The sequence below is a fragment of the Coregonus clupeaformis genome, chromosome 34, assembly GCF_020615455.1.
Source record: "Coregonus clupeaformis isolate EN_2021a chromosome 34, ASM2061545v1, whole genome shotgun sequence".
NCBI classification, from domain to species: Eukaryota; Metazoa; Chordata; class Actinopteri; order Salmoniformes; family Salmonidae; genus Coregonus; species Coregonus clupeaformis.
This window is the reverse complement of record NC_059225.1, coordinates 45,552,197-45,560,760: the sequence shown is the minus strand read 5'-3', so window position 1 is coordinate 45,560,760 and position 8,564 is coordinate 45,552,197.

Below are 8,564 nucleotides of genomic sequence, written 5' to 3'. Positions count from 1 at the left end.
CCTGGAAAAATCAAATGGACTGGCCATGGACCTTGATCTCCTTTCCCCCTCAGAATGTTGACTTTGGTCTGATAGTTCTTTACATTAAAGATTCCCAATGCAAGGGTATTTAGCATTCTTCTGATTCACGCCGATCCGATGGCATCGGTCCAGATCCTCCGTCGACACATCCACGCCAAGCTCCTCCGATATCAGCTTGATCACGTAGCTGGAAAGGTCCCCTTTTTCCTCATCCTCCGATAAGGATAATATTCTCATATTATTTTGTCTCAATCTGTTTTCTAGCTGATCCAATTGATTATTTAATCCGTCACTGATTGAGTGCAGTCTAATCTTCTAGAATAGGCCTATACTTGGATAATGCCATGCCCATGACAGTGTGAGTGATCGTATGCAATGGTGAGTATCTGTCATGACATTACCTTAAACAAATGTGTCCATGTTACAATACAGGGAGACAAATGCACTAACATGTACTAATTATTTACAAATCATAAAATGTCCGGTGAGGCAGACCTGTCCCAACGGGAAGGAAGCCCATCTGTCCTGCATTCAGTGACACCAGCCCAACACACCCACCTCAGCCTGGGAGGGGCATTGTTTCCTGGGTGAGTCATCGAGGTAAGGAGGGGTCTCTCTTTCAACTCCACCAGAGATTCACATATCCATGAAAGGAAGTCACACTGCAGTGACGATGAGAGGAAAGTAGGGGCCTCTCAACACATAGTGTTCCAGTCAGAGAATCTGAGTATCAACATAGAGATAATGGAGTATGAACTCATATGGTTTCAGACACACAAGACACAGCTCACAGCTCTATAAAGGAAATGTTGGGCAAAAAAGGTGAACTCAGCTCCATCCTTCATTGAATCAGATGGCTCATTCATCACAAAACCCACTGATTTAATGACTTTTTCATTGCCAAGATTAGTAAACTTAGGCAGGACATGCCACCAACAAACGCTGAACCTTCATATCCATGCATAACTAACTAAATCAGCCTGCTACCGACCCTTAGTAAACCTTTGGAAGAAATGGTGTTTGACCATTTATAATGCTATTTCACAGTAAACAAATTAACAACTGACTTTCAGCACGCTTATAGGGAAGGGCACTCAACATGTACGGCACTAACACAAATGAAGGTTGATTGACTGAAAGAAATTGTGGGAACTGTTTTGTTAGACTTCAGTGCAGCTTTTTACATTATCGATCATAGTCTGCTACTGAAAAAACATACAGTGAATTCAGAAAGTATTCAGACCCCCTTGACTTTTCCACATTTTGTTACATTACAGGCTTATTCTAAAATTGATTACATTATTTTTTCCATCAATCTACACACAATACCCCATAATGACAAAGCGAAAACAGGTTTTTAGGATAAAAAACCCCCAGAAATACCTTTGGATTGAGATCAGGTGAATCCTGTTTCCATTAATCATCCTTGAGATGAATCTAAAACTTGATTGGAGTCCACCTGTGGTAAATTCAATTGATTGGACATGATTTGGAAAGGCACACACCTGTTTATATAAGGTCTCAAAAGGCACCTAAAGACTTTCAGACCATGAGAAACAAGATTCTCTGGTCTGATGAAACCAAGATTGAACTCTTTGGCCTGAATGCCAAGCGTCACATCTGGAGGAAACCTAGCACCATCCCTACGGTGAAGCATGGTGGTGGCAGCATCATGCTGTGAGGATGTTTTTCAGCAGCAGGGACTGGGAGACTAGTCAGGATCGAGGCAAAGATGAACAGAGCAAAGTACGAGAGATCCTTCATGAAAACCTGCTCCAGAGCGCTCAGGACCTCAGACTGGGGCGAAGGTTCACCTTCCAACAGGACAACGACCCTAAGCACACAGCCAAGACAACGCAGGAGTGGCCCAGTCAGAGCCTGGACTTGAACCTGATCGAACATCTGGAGAGACCTGAAAATAGTTGTGCAGCGACGCTCCCCATCCAACCTTACAGTGCTTAAGAGGATCTGCAGAGAAGAATGGGACAAACTCCCCAAATACAGGTGTGCCAAGTTGTAGCGTCATACCCAAGAAGACTCGAGTCTGTAATCACTGCCTAAGGTGTTTCAATAAAGTACTGAGTAAAGGGTCTGAATAATGATATTTCAGTATTTTCTTTATTTATAATTTTCTAAAAAACGGTTTTGCTTTGTCATTATAGGGTATTTTGTGTATATTGATGAGGGAAAAAACAATTTCATCCATTTTAGATTAAGGCTGTAACGTAACAAAATGTGGAAAAAGTCAAGGGGTCTGAATACTTTCCAAATGCAGTGTACTCGTGTACTCCTGAGTGGCGCAGTGGTCTAAGGCACTGTATCGCAGTGCTAACTGTGCCACTAGAGATCCTGGTTCGAATCCAGGCTCTGTCGCAGCCGGCCACGACCGGGAGACTCATGGGCGGCGCACAATTTGCCCAGCGTCGTCCAGGGTAGGGGAGGGAATGGCCGGCAGGGATGTAGCTCAGTTGATAGAGCATGGCGTTTGCAACGCCAGGGTTGTGGGTTCGATTCCCACGGGGGCCAGTATAAAAAATATATATATATGTATTCACTAACTGTAAGTCGCTCTGGATAAGAGAGTCTGCTAAATGACTAAAATGTAAATGTATGTGTTATGGCTTTACATCTCCTGCCATATCGTGGATCGAGAGTGCAGCTTTTGGCTGCAGCTAATGGGGATCCTAATAAATACTCAAAAATACGGATATGACAATACAGCATACCAAAGTCAGACAGAGAGGGCACAGTTTATGTCATGTTTTTTACTGTAAAACCCTTACTGCCGGAAGTCTCTGAGTCTTAAGGAAATGAGAACAAGAGGGTCAAGGTCATGATCAGAGTTTAAGAAAATACTAACAAAGAAAACAGATAAGAAAGATGGTGATAGAGGCCAAATAATATTTTTATTTTTTTTACAGTGTCCTTCCACAGAAGTCAGTCTGTTTCTTTTTGCAAATGGTTTATACTGACTCCGTCTGACTCCCTTACTTTGGTTTCTGTGCCGTCTCTTTAAAACCAAGCGTGAAGTACAGCCATTCGGTATAACAACAACCATCTAATTAAAACAGCTTTCAGAGTTCCCAGAATGCTTGTGTAAAGCCCTGCCAACTGGTCAAGCCTGGTCTTGATGGAGTTGGTAGATCCTTGTTTTAATTTGTGCCAATCTCTCTAAGCTCTGCTGGCCAGAGTGGTTGTGGAATGCATGCAGAGCAGGGCCAAAGCCAAGCAACACTACTGATAATGTGGATCCCCTCCAAACCAGACCCTTCTCAGCTGATAAAGACAGTGTATGCGTCCCAGATGTTCCCTATTCACTATGTAGGCCTATAGGCCCTGGTCAAAAGTAGTACACTATATATGGAATAGGGTGCCATTTGGGACGCGACCAGTAACTTCTTCACAAGTACTTGAGCTGCTGATTGATGACAGAGGTATGAGCCTGTACTGTACATCATGTGTCGTTCTGTTGTATGAGCACACAATGCACCAAACCCACACAGGACGTTCACTCATTGGAAGTTTGAATTTGATTAGAATTTAAAGATTTTCAGCAAGTTGTAGGCCTAAGTCTACTCAAATTAAGAACTAGGTAATGATGATAATCACTGAACTACTTCAAGGTGGTATATCTATGGTCTAAGTTTAATGATTCCCCTGGTCCATGCATAGCTACTGGCTGACCAGTTCTTTGCATGTCCACTCAAAGTCAATGGATTCACTCACCATGAGCCTCCTTAAATGTCTTTCAGTAAATTATTTAGATTAAATGTGTGAGAACTGTGTGAAAGTCAAGACCATGATCTGTCTCTCACTTTTCAAATAAACCTACCATTAAAATTATAGACTGATCATTTCTTTGTCAGTGGGCAAAGCGATACAAAATCAGCAGGGGATCAAAATACTTTTTTCCCTCACTGAAGAGCGTTTCCTTATCTGGTTTTCTTCCAAATCTCCAAAGTAGCTTTGAGAAGATATCTCTGAGGCAGACCTAGATGGATAGTGTGTTCTGCCTCTTTAACTAATTATTTGATCTCTCCTTTAAGTTAAATATATTGTTAGAAAGTTAAGCCAATGGTCAACAGCTGTAGACACAATAGTAGCACTCTGGTATGAGAGCTATGTAATTTATTTTAGAATTTTAGAATTACAGGAAGTCTAAAATGGGACTCATTCAGGGAAAGGGCCTGTATGTTGGTGTACTTGTAACCCATCATATTGTTTATTTATTTGTAATTGCCATAAGTGTTAACAGAAGGTTTACTAACCACAGTCACTGGTTAGTATACTGAGCATAACTGGGAATAATTTGGCTCCGGAGAGTGGTGGATGGTACTATTGACCAAGGCTCCTTGTAAAGGAATGTTGTCAGGTATTGGTCTTTTATTAGGATCCCCATTAGCTGTTGCGAAAGCAGCAGCTACTCTTCCTGGGGTACACAAAAAAACATGAAACATGACATAATACAGAACATTAATAGACAAGAACAGCTCAAGGACAGAACTACATACATTTAAAAATGGCATACATAGCCTACATATCAATAGATACACACAAACTATCTAGGTCAAATAGGGGAGAGGCATTGTGCCGTGAGGTGTTGCTCTATCTGCTTTTTTAAACCAGGTTTGCAGTTCATTTGAGCAATATGAGATGGAAGGGAGTTCCATGCAATAATGTCTCTATATAATAATGTACGCTTTCTTGAATTTGTTCTGTATTTGGGGACTGTGAAAAGACTCCCGGTGGCATGTCTGGTGGGGTAAGTGTGTGTGTCAGAGCTGTGTGTAAGTTGACTACGCAAACTATTTGGAATTTTCAACACATTCATGTTTATTATAAAAACAAGAAGCAATGCAGTCAGTCTCTCCTCAACTCTTAGCCAAGAGAGACTGGCATGCATAGTATTTATATTAGCCCAGTGATTACAATGAAGAGCAAGACGTGCAGCTCTGTTCTGGGCCAGCTGCAGCTTAACTAGGTCTTTCCATGCAGCACTTGACCACATGACTGGACAATAATCAAGATAAGACAAAACTAGAGTCTGCAGGACTTGCTTTTTGGAGTGTGGTGTCAAAAAAGCAGAGCATCTCTTTATTATGGACAGACCTCTCCCCATCTTTACAACCATTGAATCTATGTGTTTGACCATGACAGTTTACAATCTAAGGTAACAGCAAGTAATTTAGTCTCCTCAACTTGTTCAACAGCCACACCATTCATTACCAGATTCAGCTGAGGCCTAGAGCTTAGGGAAGGATTTGTACCAAATACAATGCTCTTAGTTTTAGAGATGTTCAGGACCAGGTTATTACTGGCTACCCATTCCAAAACGGACTGCAACTCATTGTTAAGGGTTTCAGTGACTTCATTAGCTGTGGTTGCTGACACGTATATGGTTGAATCATCAGCATACATGGACACACAGGCTTTGTTTAATGCCAGTGGCAGGTCATTGGTAAAAATAGAAAAGAGTAGAGGGCCTAGAGAGCTGCCTTGCGGTACACCACACCCGACATGTTTGACATTAGAGAGGCTTCCATAAAAATAAAAAACTCTGAGTTCTATTAGATAGATACAGTAGCTCTGAATCCACAATATGGCAGAGGTTGAAAAGCTATAAAACGTGTTTTCTCAACAACAGGTTATGGTCAATAATATCAAAGGCTGTACTGAAATCTAACAGTACAGCTCCCACAATCTTCTTATTATCAATTTCTTTCAACCAATCATCAGTCATTTGTGTCAGTACATGTTGAGTGCCCTTCTCTATAAGCATATTGAAAGTATGTTGTCAATTTGTTTACAGAGAAATAGCATTGCATTTGCTCAATCACAACTTTTTTCAACTGTTTGCTAAGAGCTGGCAACAAGCAGATAGGACTGCTGTTATAACCAGTTAAGGCCGTTTTACCCCTCTTGGGTAGCGGAATGACTTTGGCTTCCCTCCAGGACAAACACCTTCCTCTAGACTCAGATTAAAGATATGACAGATAGGAGTGGCCATATAATCAGCTACCATCCTATGTAGATTTCCATCTAAGTTGTCAATGCCAGGAGGCTTGTCATTATTGATCCATAACATAATTCTGTGTAGTGTATGGTAAATATCAACAGTAATTAAAACTATATCAGTCAATCAATTATTTAATCAATTCACCTGGCCTTACCACTGTCAGTATAAAGAAAGAAAGTGTATAAAAACATTTATGTCAGTCTCAATGAAAGACCATACTATGTTTATAATGACAAAGTGTTTTATGGAGTTGTTCATGTATCTATGACATCTCAACTAAGCTTGTGTATCGCATTTCCATCGTAGTTGTTTAGACATCTGGTTGTATTAGTAACAAGAATATCAATTTATGGAACATTTAAGGCCGGTTTCCCAGACACAGATTAAGCCTATTCCTGGACTAAAAAGCATTCTCAAGAGATTCTCCATTGAAAGTGCTTTTTAGTCCAGGACTAGGCCTGATTTGTGTCTGGGAAACCACCTCTTAGATTCCTCATTTAAAATCTAGAAGATTATAGAACATTTCCCTTCAGCTAAGTGAGGCACCTCACAGCTGGTTGCAGAACTCTCAACCTCTTGTCTTCCTAAGAGAGCTACAGATAATAGTGCTGTGCTTTATTTAGCTAACTAGCTATGGAGCATTTTGTTTTCCCCAGATGAGCAAAGTGATGCATCTAACGAGTGGGCGTCCTTAGCTCTGAGGATTGTGAAAAGTTTAGTTTCCTCGGGGCTGTGTGTGAGACAAACAGTAGATCCTCATATAAGCCGGGTTGGATCATTTTGCTACAGTTTTATCAAAATGTCCTTTCAGTGCTGTAATCGCCACATTTCTCTCCTTTTCTTTTTAAAACCAGTGGGTATCATATCTGGAAAGAGGAAGAAAAGAGGAATAGGTTGGTTGGGGTGACTGTTTGAAACGTGGGCGTTTCTTTATGACATATCTTACATGCTTGTGGTTAGATAACTGTTTTATCATGTTTTAGATGTCCTAAAGAGCAGACAGTCCATGCAGAACTGACACGGTAGCGGTACTCTGTCCTGTTCAGTTAATTGACACACTGTACATGGTGTTTATGACTCGGAACAACAGCCATCCTGCATAATCCCTAAACAACTAAACCTGAGCAACAGAACAGAACCAAAACACATCTAGCAAAGATGATGTTGAAATAAATCGATGAATTGCTTTCTAAAAATGTAGGTACTGCACCAAATTAATGCTATTGATTATTATATGTGTTAATGCATTTCGGACTCAAATACGCTACTGTTATAAAATCTTTCAATCAGCCTAGTATCTTAAGTTAAAACCATTGTGTCCTTACTTTGCATCTATGGACAGTTAACTAAACATCATACTTCGCAGAGTACTGTTCTCTTGTGGTAGGAGAACATGATTTGTAGTTGTTTTCTTCCCCCCGGTCTTTGAGTCCATGTGATGTAAAACATGCTGTTATGAACCACAGAAACATTCAGAATCATTTACCGTGTGACTGTGGTCATGTCACAACGCAGTAGGGGGTCAGCTAAGGACAATCAGACATCCCCTTATGGAGTGTGTTTCTTTCACACAACATTACTGTTCACAAAACACACACACACACACACCGTGGTTGGGGAAACTCCTGAGCCTTATCAAACTGTATGTACAGTATGCCTAGAGCATATCCTATATTACTACTGCTATACACACCTTTTCTATTCATATACTGTACACACCATTATATATATATATATATACAGTGGAGGAAAAAAGTATTTAGTCAGCCCCCAATTGTGCAAGTTCTCCCACTTAAAAAGATGAGAGAGGCCTGTAATTTTCATCATAGGTACCGTCAACAATGACAGACAAAATGAGAAAAAAAATCCAGAAAATCACATTGTAGGATTTTTTATGAATTTATTTGCAAATTATGGTGGAAAAGTAAGTATTTGGTCAATAACAAAAGTTTCTCAATACTTTGTTATATACCCTTTGTTGGCAATGACACAGGTCAAACGTTTTCTGTAAGTCTTCACAAGGTTTTCACACACTGTTGCTGGCATTTTGGCCCATTCTTCAATGCAGATCTCCTCTAGAGCAGTGATGTTTTGGGGCTGTTGCTGGGCAACACGGACTTTCAACTCCCTCCAAAGATTTTCTATGGGGTTGAGATCTCCAGGACCTTGAAATGCTTCTTACGAAGCCACTCCTTCGTTGCCCGGGCGGTGTGTTTGGGATCATTGTCATGCTGAAAGACCCAGCCACGTTTCATCTTCAATGCCCTTGCTGATGGAAGGAGGTTTTCACTCAAAATCTCACGATACATGGCCCCATTCATTCTTTCCTTTACACGGATCAGTCGTCCTGGTCCCTTTGCAGAAAAAACCCCCCAAAGCATGATGTTTCCACCCCGATGCTTCACAGTAGGTATGGTGTTCTTTGGATGCAACTCAGCATTCTTTGTCCTCCAAACACGACGAGTTGAGTTCTATTCTAAAGTTCTATTTTGGTTTCATCTGACCATATGACATTCTCCCAATCCTC